General features: G+C 44.5%; 1 long non-coding RNA gene, 1 other non-coding gene and 1 pseudogene across 2 annotated transcripts in view; 2 read left to right on the forward strand and 1 right to left on the reverse strand.

The window, feature by feature from the left end:
- LOC149459176 (uncharacterized) overlaps window positions 1-24161 on the forward strand; it is a 38888-nt gene that overhangs the window by 7767 nt on the left and 6960 nt on the right. Inside the window, exon 2 of the long non-coding RNA XR_016313319.1 lies at window positions 6212-6288. This is a non-coding gene — a long non-coding RNA (uncharacterized LOC149459176). The remainder of the gene's footprint in view (window positions 1-6211; window positions 6289-24161) is intronic.
- LOC149459177 (U2 spliceosomal RNA) lies at window positions 2819-2934 on the forward strand (annotated as a pseudogene).
- Window positions 23374-23439, reverse strand: LOC149459178 (small nucleolar RNA SNORD82). Its single transcript, XR_016313328.1, has one exon. It is a non-coding gene; the product is annotated as a small nucleolar RNA SNORD82 (small nucleolar RNA).

A 24161-nucleotide genomic window follows, 5' to 3' on the forward strand; every position in this document is an offset into this window, starting at 1 on the left:
GCGGCCCCGCGAAAATCGAGCGGCCGAACTGGAAGAAGGAGCAGCCGCTCCTCTCCCCCACTGACACTAACGATGGGGCACTATTCCTCCTCCACACTGACACCAACGATGAGGCACTGTTCCTCCCCCACTGACACCAACGATGAGGCACTGTTCTCCCCCACTGACACCAACGATGAGGCACTGTTCCTCCCCCACTGACACCAACGATGAGGCACTGTTCTCCCCACTGATACCAATGATGGGGCACTATTCCTCCTCCCCACTGACACCAATGATGGGGCACTATTCCTCCCACTGATACCAACGATGGAGCACTATTCTCCCCACTGATACCAATGATGGGGCACTATTCCTCCCCCACTGACACCAATGATGGGGCACTATTTCTCCCACTGATACCAACGATGGGGCACTATTCTCCCCACTGATACCAATGATGGGGCACTATTCCTCCCCCACTGACACCAATGATGGGGCACTATTCCTCCCACTGATACCAACGATGGGGCACTATTCTCCCCACTGATACCAATGATGGGGCACTATTCCTCCCCCACTGACACCAATGATGGGGCACTATTCCTCCCCCACTGACACCAATGATGGGGCACTATTCCTCCCACTGACACCAACGATAGGGCACTATTCCTCCCACTGATACCAACGATGGGGCACTATTCCTCCCACTGATACCAACGATGGGGCACTATTCCTCCCACTGATACCAACGATGGGGCACTATTCTCCCCCCCACTGACACCAACGATGGGGCACTATTCCTCTCCCCCACTGACACTAACGATGGGGCACTATTCCTCCTCCACACTGACACCAACGATGAGGCACTGTTCCTCCCCCACTGACACCAACGATGAGGCACTGTTCTCCCCCACTGACACCAACGATGAGGCACTGTTCCTCCCCCACTGACACCAACGATGAGGCACTGTTCTCCCCACTGATACCAATGATGGGGCACTATTCCTCCTCCCCACTGACACCAATGATGGGGCACTATTCCTCCCACTGATACCAACGATGGAGCACTATTCTCCCCACTGATACCAATGATGGGGCACTATTCCTCCCCCACTGACACCAATGATGGGGCACTATTTCTCCCACTGATACCAACGATGGGGCACTATTCTCCCCACTGATACCAATGATGGGGCACTATTCCTCCCCCACTGACACCAATGATGGGGCACTATTCCTCCCACTGATACCAACGATGGGGCACTATTCTCCCCACTGATACCAATGATGGGGCACTATTCCTCCCCCACTGACACCAATGATGGGGCACTATTCCTCCCCCACTGACACCAATGATGGGGCACTATTCCTCCCACTGACACCAACGATAGGGCACTATTCCTCCCACTGATACCAACGATGGGGCACTATTCCTCCCACTGATACCAACGATGGGGCACTATTCCTCCCACTGATACCAACGATGGGGCACTATTCTCCCCCCCACTGACACCAACGATGGGGCACTATTCCTCCTCCCCACTGACACCAACGATGGGGCACTATTCTCCCCACTGACACCAATGATGGGGCACTATTCTCCCCACTGATACCAATGATGGGGCGCAATTCCTCCCACTGACACCAATGATTGGGCGCAATTCCTCCCACTGACACCAATGATGGGGCGCAATTCCTGCCACTGATACCAATCATGGGGCGCTATTCCTCCCACTGACACCAACGATGGGGCGCTATTCCTCCCACTGACACCAATGATGGGGTGCTATTCCTCCCACTGACACCAATGATGGGGTGCTATTCCTCCCACTGATACCAATGATGGGCCGCTATTCCTCCCACTGACACCAATGATGGGGCACTATTCCTCCCACTGACACCAATGATGGGACACTATTCCTCCCACTGACACTAATGATGGGACACTATTCCTCCCACTGACACCAATGATGGGGCACGATTCTTCCCACTGACACCAATGATGGGGCACTATTCCTCCCACTGACTAATGATAGGGCACTATTCCTCCCACTGATTAATGATGGGGCACTATTCCTCCCACTGACTAATGATGGGGCACTATTCCTCCCACTGACTAATGATGGGGCACTATTCCTCACACACTGACACTAATGATGGGGCACCATCATTGGTGTCAGTGGGAGGAATAGTGTCCCATCATTGGTATCAGTGGGAGGAATAGTGCCCCATCATTGGTATCAGTGGGAGGAATAGTGCCCCATCATTGGTGTCAGTGGATGAAATAGTGCCCCATCATTGGTGTCAGTGGGAGGAGTAGTGCCTCATCATTGGTGTCAGTGGGAGGAATAGTGTCCCATCATTAGTGTCAGTGGGAGGAATAGTGTCCCATCATTGGAATACCATACTGAATAGCATACCATATTGAAATCAAATCTGATGTTTTTTCATTTTTATTTGGTGTGTGTTGGAAGAGGGGTAGTCTTATACGGCGAGTATAGCTCAAACCCTATATTTTAACAGGAAAAGTAGGGGGTCGTCTTATACGCCGGAAAATACGGTAAGCTTAAGTGTTTGCATTACCTACCATCACTTTACACTAAAATGGACTTTAATAATGAACTAAAATGATACTTTTTAAAATACCGTAAAATGAATGACTGTAAAACTGACCATCACTCATGCAGTCTTGGTCTATTTCTTTTAATCACCCAGAGGACTCTCCATGGGGTTTCAGGAAAACTGAAAAAAACCCAATTTGTTTAGAAGCTATTTAAATTATAACTAGAAAAGTATTTAAAACCCCCTTTTTCCCGTTATAGTGGTTGGGGATTAGATCGCTTCTCGGCCTTTTGGCTAAGATCAAGTGTAGTATCTGTTCTTATCAGTGTCCAGTGGGGGTGCTCCCAGCCATTCTATTTTTGCGGGGATGGCTGTTGTATAGTACCCTCACTGGTATGATGGGGGTCTGGAAGACTAGTACCGGGGGGACAGAAAGCGTGGTGCCCACGAGTAGAAGCTGAGGCCCGTGAGTAATTCCCCCGAGAAGACCGGAAGGACCCAGTACCTCCTGATTTGGACGGATCTACCTTGTCTGGCCAGGGGTCGGGAAGGCAGAAAGTCCGCAAACCAGTGCCCCCTGAGTAGACACCCTCAGGGGTGCCACTAGTAACACCTGGGTGTGGGACCCCACAGTGTGAAGATGGCACAAGGTCACTGTTTTTCACTCTTTTTGCACAAGCGCCCTTAGGACCAGGCCTTTTGGCTAGGACCAGGGCAATTTTTGCTACAGGCCTCAGGGCCTGGTCTGTGCACAATTTGGCATGGCCACTTTTTTATTTTCTTTATTTATTTAATTTATTTACACTCCCACGTTTTGTCACTTTTTCTTACTTTTGTGTGTGTTTTCCACAGGATGGAGGGTGTGGGTCCTCGGGCCTGCCCTGAAGTCTAGGGGGAGGATGTGTGGCCTTTTGGTTCCTTCCTCCCCTGATCCCTAGGGGGTTTTCTCTTCGGGAGAGCCCCCTGACCAAGTACTGGGTGTCTGGTTTCAGCTGGACACAAGGAACGGTGGTCCACCAGGCCTTTTGGCCAGGAGGACCAAATGGGAACCTTGTCCCTGTCAGGAGCTTCGTGCCCCGGGGGATCAGGGTAGCGGTCCAGCCCCTTTAGGGGTAGGACAAAAGCACACCCCTAAGTGCACTTTTTCGTGTGGTGTTTTGCACTTGCACTTTTTTTGTGAACACTTACGGGTTTTTTTCGTTATAGTTGCACATTTGCGGCCTTACAAAAAAAAAAAAAAAGTGGTTAGGGATTAGAACACCTGTCAGGTTTTTACTGACATCTGTGCCTACATTAAGAGGGTTTACCCTTTCTATTTATCCTCATGTTTATGGTTATCACTGAAAGGGAAAGAGTTGTCCCCAGAACATAGTAGAGGGGCATATTTTAAAGGGGAAGCCAGTTCTAGTGGCAACCAGGGAATCCCTTAATTTTGGAGATATTTCTTTTCATTCCTGTTTTGGCTATGGGACAGGGAGTGAAGGGAAATCTCCCCAATTGGACAATGATGGCAAAACAATCTGAAAGGGATTATAACCCTCCCTTACCCTATCCAAAATGTATAAAAAAAAAATGTTTTGCCTTAATAACTTAGAGCCCCTCCCCCCGAAATGTAAGGTGCGTAGTATTGTGTTAATTGCGTTTGGAAACACAATCACTGGATATTTGTATCTTTGTTTTTATTTGTGCAGGTAGAAGCACCCTGTGGTTCCAGTGACGTGGGGTGCAGTTTCAGGATGGGGGGGCTGGAGAATGTGACCATGTGTTATGGTACACCTTAACCGCTTGCCGACCCGCCGCAGTGTTTTTACTGCGGCAGGGCGGCACCTGTGCGCACAGCACCATCTTTTAACGTCGCTGTGCAAAACAGGTAGGGGGCGCACGCGAGGCGCGTGCCCGCCCTACCGATCGTTACCGGTGTCCGTCACCGGCTCACGGCGGGTGCCGGGGATTACAAGTAATCACTGAGAGATAGCAGAGCTGCAATGTAAACAATGCAGCCTTGCTATCTGTCAGTTCAGAGCACACTGAACCTGAGAGAAGACTTTATCTCTGGGGATCAGCATGTTCCTGTGAAGTACACACCCCCGCCCCCCTAGTAAAACTCTCCCCCCACACAGTTAACCCTTTCTTTACCTAATAAAAGTTAACCCCTTCCTCCCCAGTGTTTTTTTTTTGCACTGATCACTGTATTGGTGTCACTGATGATGTCAGTGACCCCAAGTCAGTTCCCCCCAGTGTCAAAATGTCCGCCGCAGTCCCGCCATAAGTCGCTGATCACTGTCATAAATCGCTGATCACCGCCATAAGTCGCTGATTACCGCCATTATTAGTATAATAAAAAAAAAAATCCCAGTATCTTTCCTGCCATTTGTAGATGCTATAACTTTCACATAAACCAATTCATTTACACATATTGGGATTTTTTTTAAGCAAAGACATTTTGGCAGAAATTTATGACTAAATTTGATTTTACATTTTTTTTACTGAACATGTTTTATAGCAAAAAGTCCAAAATATTGTTTTTTTTCTCAAAATTGTCAGCCTTTTTCTTTTATAGCGCAAAAAATAAAAAATGCACAGGCAATCAAATACCACCGAAAGAAAGCTCAATTTGTGGGAAAAAAAGTATGTAAATTTCATTTATGTACCGTATTGCATGACCGCGCAATTGTCTGCTAAACTAGCACAGCTCTGTATAGCAACAAAATGGCGTAAATTGCAGTATCTATACCATAGTTTGTAGACGCTATAACCTTCACACAAAGCAATCAATATACACTTATTGGGATTTTTTTTACCAAAAACATGTAGCAGAATACATTTTGGCCTAAATTTATAACTAACTTTGAGTTTACTATATATATTTTTTATAGCTGAAAGTAAAAAATATTGTTTTTCTTCAAAATTTTTGGTCTTTTTTTGTCTTATAGCGTGGAAAATAAAAAGCGCACAGGTGATCAAATACCACCGAAAGAAAGCTCTATTTGTGCGAAAAAAAGGACGTAAATTTTGTTTGGGTGCAGCATTGCATGACCGTGCAATTATGAGTTGAATTAGTGCAGCTCCGAGTAGCAAAAGAGGCCTGGTCAGGAAGGGGGGTAAATCCTCAGGAGGACAAGTGGTTAAATATAGTTGTAATATGAAATCTGGTCAGAAAGGTGAACGTAGCCTTTTAGGACTTTATTGAATCCTATTGCTTCCCCTGATGTATGGCATATGTCTGCAGCAGCAGAGGGCTTTACACAGTTTCCCAGGTGCTGTAGCATGTATCTTTAACAGGTCGATTTTCAGCTGTCAGGTGGAAGCGATCTGGTGGATGTACAGCTGATGGATCACTTTCATGGGCCCCCGTTAATGCACCATCCAATTCCCCTACCACCTCCCACTATGTTTCCCGGGTTCCAATTTTCCACCTTTGAACCTCAGACTCGCACTGCGTGATCTGCGCTTCATTGGCTTCAGTGAAGGGCAGGGGAGACATCAGGGGTCTAATTGCCAGGTGTCTTTTGCAGGTAACCATCCCTAAATATTTTAAGATGATGAGAAAGATGATGGCATTGAGTGGTTATAAGAATGCGTATGAGTAACTGCTTTTGTATTGGTGGAATGGGAATGCTTTGTTAGTCTTTATTTTATGACCTGGCTGTGTTCTTTCTGTTCGCAGAATCGCTCCATAGACCATCGTGTTGATCTGTATTCTCTGCAGCTCTATTGCTGGGATTATTCTGATCTGTGCCAGTAGTAAGTAAGCTTTTATTTTTCATTTATTGCTGTATAAATACTTGTGTGTTGGCTATAGGCAATACATGGTACACAATCCTTCCATGTCCACATCTCCATTATTCACTGGCATCCTCTGTGGGCTGTGGGTTCCGGCACAGTAATAAATGAGACAGATTTTCGGTGAATCTTCAACAAAATCATTTTTTCTATTGTTTTTGCAAGTGGAAGTGTTAGGACATCTGTTGAGTTTCTATTGACATTTATCAAGGAAATTTCACTTAACCCACATAGGAAATGAGGAGAGTAAAGCAGGGTGTATGCGTATTGAAATTCCTCCTGTCCAGCAGGAACTGCCCATATCTCAGTACGTGTGTATCCCTCACTTGTGTGCATGCTGGGATTTGGGAAGTTGGTTTTTGGCTTTTGGTTTTCCTTTTGTTTGTTTGTTTTTTCCCATTAAACCAGCTGGTTGCTTAAAAAAAAAATGTGTTTACCCAGCTAACGTTTATACTATATGAAGGGCAAGAGAAAAAAAAATCACAGAGGTTCTAACACTTCCCCTTCTATGAATAAAGTTGTTTTATTTGCTGATGCGTCCCTAGAGAGATTCTGTTCACTTCCTGTTCCTTTGAACATGTATTGTGGAGGAATCTCCCCTGCAGTGGGCACAGACAGAGATCCTAACTGCATCCCACCTTCTTTGGAAAAAAGGTTTTGGCAGGAATAACACTTTTTCCTAGTTTAAAATAGTTAAATAGTACAAAAAAATTCTGGTAAATGCCTTTTAACCACTTCAAGTCTGGACACTTTTACCCCCTTCCTGTCCAGGCCAATTTTCAGCTTTCAGTGCTATCACACTTTGAATGACAATTGCGCAGTCATGCAACACTGTACCCATATGAATTTTTTAGGTTTTTTTGAGACGAATAAAACTTTATTTTGGTGGTGTTTTTTCACCACTGGGATTTTTATTTTTTTTGCTATATAAATGAAAAAGTCCAAAAATTTTGAAAAAATAAATAATCTTTCTTCATTAATCTTAGCCAAAATGTATTCAGTTTTCTTTTTAGTAAAAAAAAAATAAAAATTATTATAACTTTTTAAAAAACATTTTTTACATTTTTATGTTTTTTTTTATATTTATTATGTATGTTTTTTTTGTTTTTTTTCAACATACTGTCACCCAAGCAGTAAAAAAAAAAAAACTTCATCACCCTCCACAAATAGTACAAATAGTACAGTGTAACTATGGTGACACTGTACTACTTGTGGGGGGGGGGGGGGGGGGTGAAAAATTGAATTTTTTTTTTTTTTACACTGATTGCTTTTACACCCATAAAGGCTGTAAAAGCAATCATTTCTACTCTTCTCTGGCTGCATTCTTGCAGCCATTGAGAAATACTGTGTGAGCTGTGATTGGTCACAGCTTGTCACATGGTACAAGGCTGTTGTGAATAGCCTTGGGCCATGTGACCTCTGTGATCATTCACAGATTTTAGTAAGCAATGATGTCAAAGTAAGCAATGATGTCAGAAGTGGCCAATCAGTGATCACATGATCGGGACCTCACACAGATGTCCCGTACAAAGATCGTGCTGCTGCGTGCACACAAGCAGGGAGCGGGGAGGACGTTTATAATCGGCCACCCACCCCTGCACTGCTCCCGTCTGGCCATTTATATACATGGGCCGGTACAGGAAGTGGTTAATTACCTTCCTTGTTCCTGTCCACCTCCCATATCCACACCAGTGAAAATCCCAGTACTTCCAGGTATAAAAACACATGGCTATACCCCCTGCCTTCCCACAATGCATTATTTGCTATCATGAGCGAGTCACCATTCTCAAATCCTGTTACATGGAGGCAATCATGGCAGACCTGGATTTGCATAGGGTCTGCAGTGCAAAACACAACGGCAAACTGGATCAGAAAGCCATCCTCTGTGTGACCTCCTGTAGGTGGTGGTGGGAAGGAGGTGCAGAGTGGCCTGGCTTTAGAATGACAGGCAAACTTCCCTGAAGGTGGTGGGTTGGCAGGGAGATACTAGAGAGAATATAGAGGGTGTATGGGGCATGGAGGGAGATGCTAGAGAGTATATAGGGGTGTAGGTGGCACGGAGGGAGATACTAGAGGGACTATAATCTGTGGGTGGCAGGCAGGGAGACTCTAAAGGGGCTATAGACTGTATGAAGGTTGCAGGGGAGATGCTAGAGGTACTGCAATGGTAAAATATTTACTGGGTATATCTGTCAAAAGACACAGGTAACGTTTGCCTTTTAACTCTTATTTTATTTGATAAAAAGTGGGATATTTCCAGTAACTGGAGTTGAAAACCCTGTAGTGCAGTCCATGGTTGAAGGTAGAACTGCCTCTTCTGCCTGTCCTTGGATTTTAATTTGAAATACCAGAAGCAAAGCCTCTGGAGGTGTTTTCTACATCCTGGGATGTCTGGGGACATTTGACTTTTATCTAATCCCTCCAATGAATAACACATCTCTGCTGTAAAGTTGTATTTCTTTATTTTATTATCTATTATTGCTTACTTTTTAAGGATCCTGTATGTGACCATATTTGTGAATTTTGCTTTTGCCTTTTTTGAGAAGCCCTCATCTCTAACTGTAACATCAAACGTGCGTTACCGCACTGACCTTTCTGTACAGGTAATAACCATTACTGTCCGGCTGACCTAGAATTTATACATATTATACACCAAAAACAGGCTATTAAGGCCGATTCTCACATGCCCACATCTGAATCACGCAGGAACATGCTGTGCTTTCCTTTGCAATTAAACCTAGATGCAAAACATACATCTTTTGCAATCTGCAGCGGGTGTCAATAGAAATTTAATGACACCCCAAGTGCTAGTCGCAAATGAAGTGCATTTGCGCGCACCAGATTGCATGGTACTTTTGTACCATGTGATCTGGTTACAGTGGGGCTTATTTATTATAGCTGGGGAGTGCAAAATCAGGCTCACTTCTGCATAAAAACCAGTCTGCTTCCAGGTTTTATTGCCAAACCTTAATTGAACAATCTGAGGTTAGAAGCTGATTGGTTTCTATGCAGAAGTGAGCCTGATTTTGCACTCCCAAGCTTTAGTAAATATACCCCTGTGTGGCACAGTGCAGTGCGACTTTAGCCCATTCACAATTCATGGCCTTGAATTCACACCGCACAGGAATGCAAAGCGCTTTCTTGTGCAATTCAGCTCTGGGCATGGTGTAAACCTGTCATTGTAAGAGTTGTAGAAAATAGGCAGCCCCATAAAATTAAAATCCAAAGCCTAATACCTAATATAACAGTAATCTATCTTTGTCAATAGAAGATATTCGTGATTGAATTTTTATTGTATCATCACAAGAGGGCAGAACTACTTCCTGTTATAATAGGAAGACACAGAAGTGGGAACTAAAAGTCTATCTATTTGTTTCCAGCAGGACAGTGATTACAGTGAACAGATTATTATTTTATTATTATTATTATTATTATACAGTATTTATAAAGCGCCGATAGTTCACTCAGCGCTGTACATTACAAAGGGGGACAGAACCTGTGACAGAACAATACCAATACGATGCAAAACATGAGGGGATCGAGGGCCCTGCTCTTTCGAGCTTACAATCTAGAAGGGACGGGATAGTGGTACAGGAGGAGATAGCTGTGGGGGATGGAGTGGTAGGAAGAGTGGAGGAGGACGGTCAAGTTAGCAGGGGGTAGGCTTCCCTGAAGAGATGGGTTTTCAGGGTGCGCCTAAAGGAGAGGAGGTGATAATCTGATGGGTTGGGGAAGGGAGTTCCAGAGGATGGGTGACACCCTGGAGAAGTCCTGGAGGCGGGCATGGGAGGAGGAGACCAGGGAACTAGAGAGAAGGAGGTCTTGTGAGGAGCGGAGTGTGCGTGCTGGGCGGTACTTGGATATTAGGTCGGTGATGTAGTTCAGGGCAGTATGGTGGACAGCTTTGTACGTCAGTGTTAGGATTTTAAATTTGATCCGTTGCGCAATCGGAAGCCAGTGGAGGGATTGGCAGAGGGGGGTGGCGGAAACGGAGCGGTTGGAAAGGTGAATGAGTCTGGCAGCCGTATTCAGGATCGACTGAAGCGGGGATAGCCAGCAGCAAGGCAGGCCAGTGAGGAGGGAGTTGCAGTAGTCGAGTCGTGATATGATGAGGGAGTGGATGAGCTGTTTAGTGGTTTCTGGGGTTAGGAACGTGCGTATTTTGGCGATGTTGCGGAGGTGGAGTCTGCACGAGTTTGTTAAAGATTGGACTTGGGGCTGGAAGGATAGGTTGGAGTCCAGAATGACACCAAGTACTGTGGCCTGCAGGGCGGGTTTGATATTGGCGTTGTTGGATGTGATGGAGAAGTCAATGGGGGGTGGGGTTCGGGCTGAGGGGAAGACAAGAAACTCGGTTTTGGAGAGATTCAGTTTAAGGAAGTGGAGTGACATCCAATCTGATATGTCGCTCAGTAGGTGTGTGATTCGGGCAGAGACCGAGGGGGTGAGGTGGGGGGTTGAGAGATAGATCTGTGTGTCGTCAGCATAGAGGTGGTAGTTGAAGCCGTGAGAGTGTATGAGTTGGCCAAGGGAGGAGGTGTAGATGGAGAAGAGAAGGGGCCCAAGGACAGAGCCTTGAGGGACCCCAACAGAGAGGGGGAGTGAGGGGGAGGTGGTAGCATTATAGGTAACACTGAAAGAGCGTTGTGACAGGTAGGATGATAGCCAGGAGAGAGCAGAATCTCTGAGGCCGAGGGAGTGTAGTATTTTGAGGAGGAGGGGGTGGTTAACTGTGTCGAAGGCCGCAGAGAGGTCAAGGAGTAGGAGCACTGAATAGTGGCCATTAGCTTTGGCGCTTAGAAGGTTGTTGGAGAGTTTGAGTAAGGCGGTTTCGGTGGAGTGTAGGGGACGGAAGCCAGACTGTAGGGGATCGAGGAGGTTGTTGTCGTTGAGGTGAGAGCATAGGCGGGTGTAGACGAGGCGCTCGAGGAGTTTAGATGTAAGTGGGAGCAGGGAGATGGGTCTGAGGTTGTTCGGGTCATTGGGGTCCAGGGAGGGCTTTTTAAGTATGGGGGTGATGTGTGCATGCTTCAGTGGGGAGGGGAAAGTGCCGGAGGAGAGGGAGAGATTAAAGATGTGGGTGAGGGAGCGTAGGATGGAGGGGGAGGGAGGTCGTAGGAATTGTGAGGGGATAGGGTCGAGGGGGCAGGTGGTGAGGCGGGCATCAGAGAGGATCTTGGAGACTTCCTCGATGGTAGTAAGGTCAAAGGTGTGGATTGTTGGGGGAGCTTCAGTATGAGGAATGTAGGGTGGGGTGGAAGTGGAGGTCAGAGCAGTGGTGGGGCCGTGGGAGAGGGGTGATGAGGGGGTAGCTGAGTGAGGGGGAACGGGGTTGGAGGGAGTTTGAGCAGTGACGAAGTCCCTGCGGGTAATGTCGAGGGGGAGGGGGGATGAGGGGGTAGCTGTGTGAGAGGGGACGGGTTGAGAGGGCGTGTGAGTTGTGGCAATGTCCTTGCGAATTGTGTCAATCTTGTTTTTGAAGTGATTGGCAATCTCAAGGGCGGTGAGTGAGGTGCTGGGTGGAGGTGGGGGTGGAGAGAGTAGAGAGTTGAAGGTGGAGAAGAGTCGGCGAGGATTGGAGGAGAGGGCCTTGATGAGGGTCAGGAAGTAGGCTTGTTTGGCAGCATGGAGGGAGGAGGTGTAGGTGTGGAAGGCAGATTTGTAGCGGGTGAAGGCTTGTTGAGATTTGGTTTTGCGCCATAGTTGCTCCAGGGCACGACTGTCGTTTGAGGGTTTTGGTGTGATCAGTCTGCCAGGGCTGGAGCGGTCGGGGTCTGATGTTGCGTGTGGTTAAAGGCGCTAGTGAGTCAAGGGCTGTTGAGAGCGCGTTATTGTAGGCGGTCATAGCCAACTCGGGGCAGGACAGGGGGAGGATGCGGTCGTGGAGTTGATCAGCTGCAGAGTGGAGGGAGGCAGGGTTAAGGTTGCGGAGGTTACGGCTGGTAGTAGTGTGACATTTGGAGGGGTAGGCGTTGGAGGACGAGGAGATAGAGAATCAGGTTGTGGTCAGAGAGAGGGAAGGGGTGTTAGTGAGGTTGTGGGGAGCGCAGCGGTTGGAGAAGACAAGATCAAGGATATTACCGTCAGAGTGGGTGGCGGATTGTATGCACTGTGCAAGTGCAAAGGAGGAGGTTAAGTGGAGGAGACGGGCTGTGTCCGGGTTGTCGAGGTTGACAGGGATGTTGAAATCCCCAAGGATGATGGTGGGTAGCTCAGAGGAGAGGAAGAAGGGTAGCCAGGAGGAGAAGTCATCCAGGAAGCGGGGTATGGATCCAGGAGGCCGGTATATCACAGCAATCTTCAGGGCGGTTGGGGAGAATAGTCGGACGCAGTGGGCCTCGAAGGAGAATGATAGGGAGGGGGGTTTGGGAGGACTCGGAAGGTGCTCAGCAGTGACAGGAGCAGACCAACCCCACCACCTTTACGACCGTTGGGCCTGGGTGAGTGGGTCCAGGTGAGACCTCCGTAGGAGAGTGCAGCAGGGGAGGTAGAGTCAGTGGGCTGGATCCAGGTTTCCGTGATCGCTAGGAGGATGAGAGAGCGGGAAGCAAAGAGGTCGTGGATGGTGGTAAGCTTGTTGCACACCGATCGTGCGTTCAGGAGTGCACATGAAAACGGGGGGGGGAGATTTTAGGGAGCGGGGGGACAGATACTAAGTTGCGGGGGTTGCGGCGGGAGGGTGTTGTGCGGGTGAGGGAGGTGGTGGAGGGCCAGGATTCGGGGAGATGTCCCCCCGCGGTTATGAGGAGGAGAAGGGTGAGAAAGGTGGCATGGGTGCGGGATGTGCAGGAGCATGAGAAACTACTAGTGGAGGTGTTCGGGTCAGTGTGAGAGTGGAGTAATAGGAGGAGGTGGTGGGTGCCATAGAGGGGTGAAGGAAGCAGTGAGGACACAATATACAATTGTTTGGGAGGGGCAGAGGGATATAGTGAATGGATTTTGGGAATGGAGGAGAGGAAAATGAGAAGGAGGAGTGGAAGAGGCATTTTGGGGAGGTGATGAGAGCAATAGTAGGGAGATGATAGCAATGAGGGGGAGATGTACAAGTTTTGGGGTGGAGCAGAGGGGTAAAGAAATGAGATTTGGGAACAGAGGGTAGTAATATGGAAAGGAGAAGAGGGGATGTATTGTATAAAAAGGTACACGGAGTGGGTCTCAGGTATGTAAGAGATGTTTCCCAGGGTGTTTGCTTGCAGTCTGTCCAGCATGCAGTAGAGTTTCTTGCTGTTGTTGTTTCTTCCTGCTGCTTAAGTTCTCCTGCTTTAGTTCAACTGCTGTGTTTAACTGCTTCGCACTCGTTCTAAGCCGCACTCAATCATAAGCAGCACCCCCATCAGTGATCTCCCCCCATGAGCTGATCTAAATTTATAGGGAGATGCTCAAATGAGCATTCAACTCCGCCCTAATTAGAAGCTGATAAGGCTCACATGAATAGTGGGGGATGTTTCTTAGGAACCAGGCTACAGTCGTAAACCTGAGTGCACCTAGGAGGTGAGGACTGGTCAACATATACACAAATATAAATACACCATTTGTTCAGAATTTAACAGGAGTCAATGCGTTTTTCTGGTTAAGAGCGGAGGTAGGAGATAGATGCAGTTACCTGTGAAAGTAGAGAGGGCATAATTAAAGTGCTGTGTTTAACTGCTTTGCACTCATTCAAAGCTGCACTCAATCATAAGCAGGTCCACTGCACCAGTGTGGGTAAACCGCAGTGCATCAGTACAAAAGCAACCCTATACTATTATGCCCAGTATATTGCTTCACAGTGACTTCAAGATCTCTTTCCTGCTGCTGACACCACTCTGGAGACAGCTGGCCAGGGTAAGAGGTGGAGTGCATTTGGTATCACTTCACATTGGACAGAAGCCAGCACACAGGCGGCATTGGCTTATGCAGCTCTGGATCCCTACTACAGCTCCAACTTCACAAGTAGCCCCTCTGCATTGCACTCTGTAAGCAAGTCCAGACTGCCATCTTCCAGTCACCTGGCCGCGATCTATGGGTTGCTGATCCCCAGGTTAATGCATGAGAATAGTGGTGTACCACATTGCAGCCAAATACAAAAAACAAGCTTACACTCTACTCGACTCATTAACAACTTCAGCTCCGGAAGATTTTACATCCTGCATGACTAAGCCATTTGATGCTATACTGAATGAGGCGTTACTGTAACTGGTAAATGCACGGTCAACAACGCTGAGCCCAAGAGAAATTTATATACAATTTTTAGTAAACAAAGATCTTTTAGTGGCATTCAATCACCACTGGGGTTTTTTTTTGCAATATAAATCAAAAGACCAAAAGTTTATTTTTTTCCCTTTCTGCTTATATATGCATATCCAATGAAAATAGTAAAAAAAAAAAGATAACTTTTGGCCAAAATGTATTGTGCTACATGTCTGATGGAAAAGTGTATATTGATAGATTGTAGGTGCTATAACTTTTAATTAAACCTAGGTTACATACACACACTAACATTTTTATTTATTTTTGTACCAATGGCAGTGATCAGCAACTTGGGGATTGCAATAGTGTGGCAATCTTGACACTGACACTGGGGGGAACTGACCAACTGCCACTGACATTAATACAGTGATATTATACACTGTCACTGTACTAATGACACTGGATGGAAGGGGGAGGGGTTACCATCTAGGGCGATCAAGGGGTGTGCCCAACTATGTGTAACGTGTGCTTCTTTTACTACTAGATCTCCAAGTTTCTCATCCTGGATGAGAAACAGATAGATCCCTCTGTTGATAGTCAACACAGTTCTGGGCTGTGATTGTACACTGGTGATCAGCAGGTCCCAGCTGGGATTTGCTCACAGGCTCCCGCTGTGTAAAATCACAGAGGGTGCTGGCCAGGGGATGCCATGCACATGCCCAAAACTCAGAAGTAGGCAGCGATGTACGGTTATGTTGCTTTGCCTACAGTGGCTGCCTGTCTGCAGTACATTATGGGTGGGCACCAAGTGGTTAACTGAGGCCAAGAAGGATTGTAGACAAGTTGTCTACAAAGAAAGGTCGATGAAATACCCTTTGGCATGGTTAAAATTGTAAAACCGAACCATTTAGGCAGACCTGTGATACCAGCCTCTTCATTACAGCTACATTATTCTCACCTGCTTATATATGCAGTGGGGCAAAAAAGTAGTCAGCCACCAATTGAGCAAGTTCTCCCACTTAAAAAGATGAGAGAGGCCTGTAATTGGCATCATAGGTAGACCTCAACTATGAGAGACAAAATGAGTAAAACAAAATCCATACAATCACATTGGCTGATTTGGAAAGAAATTATTTGCAAATTATGGTGGAAAATAAGTATTTGGTCACCTACAAACAAGATTTCTGGCTCACACAGACCTGTACCTTCTTATTTAAGAGGCTCCTCTGTCCTGCACTCATTACCTGTATCATTGGCACCTGTTTGAACTTGTTATCAGTATAAAAGACACCTGTCCACAACCTCAAACAGTCACACTCCAAACTCCACTATGGTGAAGACCAAAGAGCTGTCGAAGGACACCAGAAACAAAATTGTAGACCTGCACCAGGCTGGGAAGACTGAATCTGCAATAGGCAAGCAGCTTGGTGTGAACAAATCAACTGTGGGAGCAATAATTAGAAAATGAAAGACATACAAGACCACTGATAATCTCCCTCGATCTGGGGCTCCACGCTAGATCTCACCCCGTGGGGTCAAAATGATCACAAGAACGGTGAGCAAAAATCCCAGGACCACACAGAGGGACCTAGTGAATGACCTGCAGAGAGCTGGGACCAACGTAACAAAGGCTACCATCAGTAACACACTACGTTGTCAGGGACTCAGATCCTGCAGTGCCAGACGTGTCCCCCTGCTTAAGCCAGTACATGTCCGGGCCCGTCTGAAGTTTGCTAGAGAGCATTTGGATGATCCAGAAGAGGATTGGGAGAATGTCATATGGTCAGATGAAACCAAAATAGAACTGTTTGGTAGAAACACAACTCGTCATGTTTGGAGGAGAGAGAATGCTGAGTTGCATCCAAAGAACACCATACCTACTGTGAAGCATGGGGGTGGCAACATCATGCTTTGGGGCGGTTTCTCCACAAAGGGACCAGGACGACTGATCCATGTACAGGACAGAATGAATGGGGCCATGTATCGTGAGATTTTGACTGCAAACCTCCTTCCATCAGCAAGGGCATTGAAAATGAAACGAGTCTTCCAACATGACAATGATCCCAAACATACCGCCCGGGCAACGAAGGAGTGGCTTCGTAAGAAACATTTCAAGGTCCTGGAGTGGCCTAGCCAGTCTGCAGATCTCAACCCCCTAGAAAACCTTTGGAGGGAGTTGAAAGTCCGTGTTGCCCAGCGACAGCCCCAAAACATCACTGCTCTAGAGGAGATCTGCATGGAGGAATGGGCCAACATACCAGCAACAGTGTGTGCCAACCTTGTGAAGACTGACAGGAAACGTTTGACCTCTGTCATTGCCAACAAAGGATATATAACAAAGTATTGAGATGAACTTTTGATATTGACCAAATACTTATTTTCCACCATAATTTGCAAATAAATTCTTTCCAAATCAGCCAATGAGTTTGTTTGGATTTTTTTTTCTCATTTTGTCTCTCATAGTTGAGGTCTAGCTATGATGCCAATTACAGGCCTCTCTCATCTTTTTAAGTGGGAGAACTTGCACACTTGGTGGCTAAATACTTTTTTGCCCCACTGTAAATCCATCTTATGCACAGGAGACCAGTATCTTCTATGACCTTTACTGTACACAATAGAATTTCAGAAAGACAGATAGGGTATGACCAGAACCCTGATTGTTCTCCAATATATTTAAAAAAAGCTGGCGTAGGTCTCTAGATGCATTGGCATTACCAACAGTCCCAAAAAGTCCTTGCTAGCCTGTAGTCCAAGCAGGCCAAATAATGGAATATTGCAGTCAGTAGAAAATGTAAGCGCTTCATAAGCACTAGTAACATTAAACTGTATAATCAAAAGAAAGCCTGGAGACTGCCTCTAAAGGAATGAAGATATTCTCACATATTAACATGATATACATGTATAGAGAACCATGCCACAGCTGAATATATTCAAGAAACACAATTCAAAGATCATTTTACTACACATATACAGTTGTGTTCAAAATAATAGCAGTGTGTTGAAAAAAGTGAATAAAGCTCAACATCCTTCTAATAGCTTTTATTTCCATACACACAAATGCATTGGGAACACAACACATTCAAAATAAAATCAAAACATGAAGAAAAATATATCAAATTTTTGTTGTTCCGCTTAAAAAAATTGAAGAAAAGTGAATATTAGACGGTTCAAAAAAATAGCAGTGTTTGTATTCTTCTTTACAAGCTCAAACATTCACTATATAAACTGAAAAATGTTTGAAGATTTTGATTTCCTTTGAATCCCTTAATTAATATTTAGTTGTATAAGCACTGTTTCTGAGAACTGCTGTACATCTGTGTTGCATGGAGTCAACCAACTTCTGGCACCTGTGAACAGGTATTCCAGCCCAGGATGATTGGACTACATTCCACAGTTCTTCTCTATTTCTTGGTTTTGCCTCAGAAATTGCATTTTTGACGTCACCCCACAAGTTTTCTATTGGATTAAGATCCGGGGATTGGGCTGGCCACTCCATAACATCAATCTTGTTGGTCTGGAACCAAGATGTTGCACATTTACTGGTGTGTTTGGGGTCGTTGTCTTGTTGGAACACCCATTTCAAGGGCATTTCCTCTTCAGCATAAGGCAGCATGACCTCTTCAAGTATTCTGATGTATTCACACTAACCCATGATCCCTGGTATGCGATAAATAGGTCCAACACCGTAGTACGAGAAACAACCCCATATCATGATGCTTGCGCAACCATGCTTCACTGTCTTCACAGTGTACTGTGGCTTGAATTCAGTGTTTGGGGGTGTCTGACAAACTGTCTCCGGCCACTAGACCCAAAAAGAACAATCTTACTTTCATCAGTCCACAAAATGTTGCGCCATTTCTCTTTAGGCCAGTCAATGTGCTCTTTGGGAAATTGTAACCTCTTCAGCACATGTCTTTTTTTCAACAGTGGGACTTTGCGGGGTCTTCTTGCAGATAGCTTGGCTTCACATAGGCGTCTTCTAATTGTAACAGTACTCACAGGTAACTTTACACCTTCTTTGATCTTCCTGGAGCTGATTGTTGGCGGAGTCCTTGCCATTTTGGCTATTCTTCTATCCATTCGAATGGTAGTTTTTCGCTTTCTTCCACGTCTTTCAGGTTTTGGTTGCCATTTTAAAGCATTTGCGATCATTTTAGCTGAGCAGCCTATCATTTTCTGCACTTCTTTATATGTTTTCCCCTCTCCAATCAACTTTTTAATCAAGGTACGCTGTTCTTCTGAACAATGTCTGGAACGACCCATTTTCCTCAGAATTTCAGAGAGAAATGCACTGTAAACAGCATGTACAACATTTGCTGCCTTCCTTCCTTAAATAAGGGCAATAATTGCCACCTGTTTTTCAAAGAATGAATGACCTCACTAATAGAACTCCACACTGCTATGATTTTGAACCAAAAACAGTGATTGATCAGGTTAGCAATGTCTGACTGCTATTATTTTGAACACAACTGTATGTATTTTGTAGTGCACTGTATTAAATTCTTGTGCAATTCTAAAGTCTGCTACCACACACTGGCAGTAATAAATGGGCAACTCAATGCAATAAAGCGCGAGTAAATCCATTTAATCTCATTAAAGTGGTAGTGAACTTGTTTTTTTTTTTTAACTTTTACCTACAGGTAAGCTTATAAGCCTTCCCTGTAGATGAAATGATATGTCCTAAACGTGCACTGTTTAGAAGATATCCATTTTTAAAGTCGACGCATGCGCTCTGAACGGCATACCCATGCCAATCCTTCAGAGTACTGTGCCGTAGCCCGGGACTCCCACACGCATGAGTGACACCATCATGGCCCGGCCTATCAGATGGAACCTGAAAAGGAAGACCAGGTGAAGACAGAAGCCTCTGCAGCAGTGACAGTGCCCCACCGGAGGGCTTAGTTTTAAGATAAGCTTTACATAATGTGCTAGTATGCAGTGCATATTATGACATTAACTTGCAGGGATCACTTTTCTCCTGCGGTTTACTAACACTTTAAAATGTGCAAATTCTTTTGCAGGCAGTCAAAGACAGCATGGATCTACTTACCCTTTACTAGCACCATCTTTTGTAGTTGGAAGACGGATGTCTTTGGCATTTTCAAAAATCTCTTGCAATTCCTCTGAAGTTGAGCTATAGGGGATGTTCTTAACAAACAGAGTTCGTGCATCTCTCTCTAAGAGTAGAAGCGAGTCTTATGAAGTTACACACATTTAATTTAAGTATTAAAAATATTTTCATTAAAATATTGTTCAGATAACCCATCTGGAAAAATAAGCAGCTCCAGGACCACCACCTTGGAGTTCTGCTAGATTCAGTTTAGACCAGCCCCACTTTGAAAATTCAACGATTTTCACTGCAAACTATAATGCAGGTATAGCTCTAGAAAACTACTGAAATGCAACGTTTATTTAAACTCACAGAACAAACCTTTTGTGAAGGGCTAACTGAACACATCAGGCCTACATTTCTACGACTTTGGAACATGCACCACGACGAAGCTACTATTGTCTTCCTCTAGTACTGCAAACTTTACCTATGAGGAAACTGAAGCTATTGTTGAAACAAGGATGCAAATATGGGCTTGACTGAACCCCAACCTTCCTTATCTGCTCACTTTATTAAAACTGGTGATTAAGTATTAAAAACAGTGTGTCAGCATAACAACCAGGCTGCCAACATCTTTTTGGTCCCCCCAATAACAGCATCACTATAAAGGGAACAAAGAGTGAGCAGTAATTGACTTTAATTTACAGAGAGTTTCACAATCCATGCCTTAAAGTCAATTAGAATCCAAAAGATACACAGGACCTATTCTTGCTATTAGGCTAGATGTGTACATTTAATATATAATCATATTATGAAAATGTAAAAACTAGCCAACGGATCAATTTAAAAACAAAAGTACTGTATGGGAGGACAAACAGATCCTATCCTATGTTCTCTGCATTTTTTGTTTTCTCTGCAGGAGTGTTGGCCTTCTCTACTTTCATCGCAAAACAAAGAACCTTCTTTCCATTTAATTTCAGGGCTTTTTCCACTTCCTCCGCAGTAGCAAACTCCACATAGCCAAACCTCCTGCAGTAGAGATGGAAAAGTGAAGGAGCTGCAGCACAACAAACAAACAAGAGATCCCTGTGCTCAAATCCCAACCGCTAGTGCATGCATTTATCTATCAGGTGCTAAAGGGGTGTAACCACATATTAACACTAGAAATTCTGAGGACCCTCTGCACACTGGTATATACCCTTTCCAGCAGACTATGCAATAAATAGGGATATTTAGTTCACACATTGCAATACATGTTTAAGCTGGCCAACTGTGTCAAAGTAATCCCTCTATGGCCAGTCCTACTCTGCTCTGCCTACGCAAATGTTACTGTGGACACAATGCTAGCATAGGGGAAAAGACACAATGGGGAGAGCTACAAGGTTCAGGTCTGGCTACTGACCCACAATACAGCAAACAAGATCTACCTGTGCTCAAATCCCAATAGCTAGTACATGCATTTATCCATCAGGTGCTAAAGGTGTGTAATTAATATTAATATGTGGTTACATCCCTTTTAGCACCTGATGGATAAATGCATGTACAAGCTATTGGGATTTAAGCACAGGTATATATATTTTTGGAAAGGGTCAGGGACTTTTTTTTTAACACAAAGTTGAGTTTTCGGTTCTATAGTCTTCAATGGAGACAATGCGGAAAAGCATGTAGTGCATTTTTTTTAATGCATTTTTTTGGTTTAATCTTCCTAGCAACTAGAAAAAAACCGTATGTACAAAAACACACCGCAAAAAGCACTGCAGAAACGCCAACTGCATAGGTGTGAACCTAGCCGTAGACCCAGCAGAGGCATGCAGTTGCAGAGCAAGTGAAGGAGCTGCAGCACAGGGCGCCTATTCAGCACGTTATCTTAATAAATACTTACTTGGAGGCTCCAATCTGAACATCCTGCACTGGCAAGTTCTTCTTACAAAAAAAACTCCCTCAGAGCATTTTTAAGTTCATCATAATCTTTTGCAGAATTCAGATTTGCAACAAATACTGACAAATCTAACAAAAGGAGTAAAAAAAAGAAAAAAATATTATAACCAGAAATACCAAATACACATTAGCAAATATGGCATGAACTTTGAAATGATGGCCAACATTGAATAGAATTAGCATGTAAAGCTGGAATTTCAGCTTCATTATCTGTCCCAGAGACCCAAGGGAACGCTATTATGCTACTATACGAACACAACTTAAAGCAGAGATATACACACACCGATTTAACAGTTTCACATAAATGACATTCAGAGCATCCCATGAGAACAACTGTCACAGTTACCTGCATCTTTCAACTAAACTGTCAAGCCATTTAATGGTTGGTGTTCTAACCAATCACACGCGCAGCACCATGGCAACTGCAGAACAGAGGCTAAAGCTGGCCATACATTACACAACTTTCCTATTCAATTTCCTTTAGATTTACCTTCAACTAAGACACGCAAGAGCCTTCCTGACTGCATACAAACTGAAAGTTTAGGTTTGACCGCATATGTTTTGGAAAATCTAAAGGAAATTGACACTTGCAGACTTAATACTACTGACAAGAGAAAACTCAACTGAAATTTTCTTGACACTTGTACCCCAGAAGGGCCGTTATATTGCTAGGTGAGAATTCTCAGATTTTCTCAACTGGAATGCACACAGCCAACATGGATTTCCTGACATTTTCGTTAATCTCTGCATCTGGATATGCATAGTACACGACAAAGGTCTATAGGTGCCAGAAAACCAAGAGTCCAGCATACATCCAGCGCCCCGAGTAACGTTTCCTAAACACATCACTTCCAGAGCCAATTTTTTTAAATTTTGTGCACATTTGTACATAAAAATGCACATGAAACCCTGAAAATATTTTAAGAAGGTAAAAAAAAAATTTTAATGTATGAACTTTTTTTTTTTTTTAATATTTTTCAGCAAAAAACTAATGAAAACAAATGCTCAATTTCCTGGTAAAGTATAAAAAAAAAAAAAAAAGTAGTGTCACCATGGTGACACTCCACTCCTAGAGTGACAGTATGTAAAAAAACAAATATAAAAAAATAAAATAGTTAAAAAAAATGTTTAAAAATTATAATTTTGGTTATAAACTAATTTGGGATTTTTTTTTTTACTAGAAAGATAACGGAATACATTTTGGCCAAGATTTATGATGAAATATATATTTGCAAAATTTTATAAGAAAAACACTTTTTTTCAAAATTTTTGGACTTTCATTTACATAGCAAAAAAAATACAAATCCCGGTGGTGAATAAATACCACCAAAATAAAGCTTTATCTGTCTAAAAAAAGGCTAAAAATTTCATATGGGTACAGTGTTGCATGACCGCGCAATTGTCATTCAAAGTGTGATAGCACTGAAAGCTGAAGATTGGCCTGGACCAGGAAGGGGGTAAAAGTGTCCAGACTTGAAGTGGTTAAATATGGCAATGCAGTTAAGTAGAGCAAAAAGGCTTTTTTCCCTTTTTAAATATGTTGGATAGAAGAGGAGAGGGTTCCATTTATTGACCATCTGTGTCAGAGAATTCCCTTCACTTCCTTCAATGTTGCCTCAACATGAAGAGGAGATATCTTTCCAATGTGAAGGATATCCTCTCAGACAGTTGTCACAGGAAAACGTGCCCCCATTAGAAAAAGGTCTCCTGCATTCATGTTTTGGTGGCAACAAAATGTTGAATCTTTACAACGGGGACACAGACGGCAAAAAAAAAAAAAAAAAAATCTGACAAAAGGTTTTCTTTCATTACACAAGTAAAAAAAAAATAAAAGTTCCAGTAAAAAGAGATCTCCATTGCATGTTAAAAACAAAGTTATCACATTTATGGCACATCAGCAAACATCAGTCATCAAAGATCAGTATTAAGTCCCAAAATTGTTCATCATTTGTGCCAACAATTCATAAGACAGCAGGCAGCTTACCCTCCTCTTCAGACTCCTCCTTTACAGCTTTCTTCCCTTGAGGCATTTTGGCAGGAGCTTTCTTGGCAACAGGTTTTTTCTCTTCTTCAGATTCATGTAAAGAATAGAATTCCATTAACACACCAAAGCAAATTTCAGTGACACCATCTCTCTATTAGATATCTAGTATTGTAAGAGTGGGAGGAGCCATCCACTATATCCATGTCTCCTTTCCCTGTAATCACAGGGCGTTGCCATGGAAACAGAGGTGACCAGGAAGTAGAAAAGAGGGCAGCCTGTCACTTCAAGTGTCCTCAACCCACAGAGCGCCGCCTCTTTCTCTATGATTTGCCTCCTGTTCTCCTCCCCCTAGGTGGAGACCCGCCCCTTCCATCACGGCAGATGAGGATTCTGATCCCGCCTCTTCTCCGCCCCCTCGAAGAGTTCTACACCATACTCCTCCCCCCAGGCGGAGTTTCGGTCTTTTCCCCACTCTCATTTAGAGAGGTACCACGCCCCCACATTTATGGAGGTGAAAGCCACCCCCTCTAAAAAGTTCAATGGGAGGACATAGAGATGCCGCCCCAAAGCTTTGTCGCCCCGCCCCCATGCTCTGATGCCACGCCCCCGTTTTCTGAGTGGTAGGTGGCAAAGTCCCCGCCCCTCTCATTTGCATAAATGTTGCAGAGGATTGTGGGTATGTCGGTGTGTGAT

This window comes from Staurois parvus, unplaced genomic scaffold (genome assembly GCF_062004578.1).
Source record: "Staurois parvus isolate SC_StPar_1 unplaced genomic scaffold, SC_StPar_1.0 ptg000270l, whole genome shotgun sequence".
Lineage (NCBI taxonomy): Eukaryota > Metazoa > Chordata > Amphibia > Anura > Ranidae > Staurois > Staurois parvus.